The sequence below is a fragment of the Octodon degus genome, unplaced genomic scaffold (assembly GCF_000260255.1).
Source record: "Octodon degus isolate 3935 unplaced genomic scaffold, OctDeg1.0 scaffold00177, whole genome shotgun sequence".
Classification (NCBI taxonomy): Eukaryota; Metazoa; Chordata; class Mammalia; order Rodentia; family Octodontidae; genus Octodon; species Octodon degus.
In genome coordinates, this window is record NW_004524753.1 from 537,474 (window position 1) to 538,411 (window position 938).

At 36.1% G+C, this 938-nt stretch overlaps 1 protein-coding gene across 1 annotated transcript in view; it reads left to right on the forward strand.

The window, feature by feature from the left end:
• Positions 1-938, forward strand: part of Fcho2 (FCH domain only 2) — a 114,083-nt gene that overhangs the window by 91,644 nt on the left and 21,501 nt on the right. The window lies entirely within an intron of this gene.

Consider the following 938-nt stretch of genomic DNA (forward strand, 5'->3'; position numbering starts at 1 on the left):
AGCAAGGAGCTGAAGAAATGGAAGGGATTATTTTATATACCATGGACATATTGCATTGTAAACCTCTTTTTTCTTTTTGTTTTAAATCTAAATTGTTACAGTTCATAAACAGTCTTAGAATACTATATTGAACATTGAGAGGTTCTCGGACATTGCACAAATAAACAGGAATCACCAGATAACATGCCATTCAGTGTCTAGGCAGTGTTCTCCAACTGTTCAATCAGATTTTCTCCAGTTAGATCCCATGGAACACGCATTACAAACAAGCACCGTGGCAGTTTTGATGTAGGTCTTCTCAGGGCTACATGATGCTCCTTTGAGATGAGTCTGATTTATTCTGCCTACCAACAGATAATCCTGTTAGATAGTTTTGACTCTGTAAATTCTTATGGCCACATATCTATGTCGTGAACATGACTTTTTTATACTTCAAAACTAAAGACAATTTTTTGTTTTTTCTCTTTGAAGGTATCCTCAAATGGCATTCAGTCCACTCCTTTGAATCTTGCAACATACTGGAAATGTACTGCCAACACCACAGACCTTAGAGTGGATTATAAATATAATCCAGAAGCCATGATGGGTCCTAGTGTGCTTTCCAATATACAGGTGGTAGTTCCAGTGGATGGAGGAGTCACAAATATGCAGTCCCTCCCCCCTGCAGTATGGTAAATAAATACATTTATGAATTCATGGTACATTTGTTTCATTCCCCAAGTTTTAAAACCCAAGTTGTAAAGATTGTAATTTTGAAGTTTTAGTGCATCTTCTCATAGAAGCCATGCTATAAAATTATAGATGCTGTCCATTTTCCTAGTCAAGCCACAGTGAGTCTCAGTCCACAGTAAACAAAACTAGTTTTATTGTACCACTAGATTTGAGTAGTTCTTTACTAACTTTACCTTAAACAAATTGCTTAACCTCTTAAAACTAAT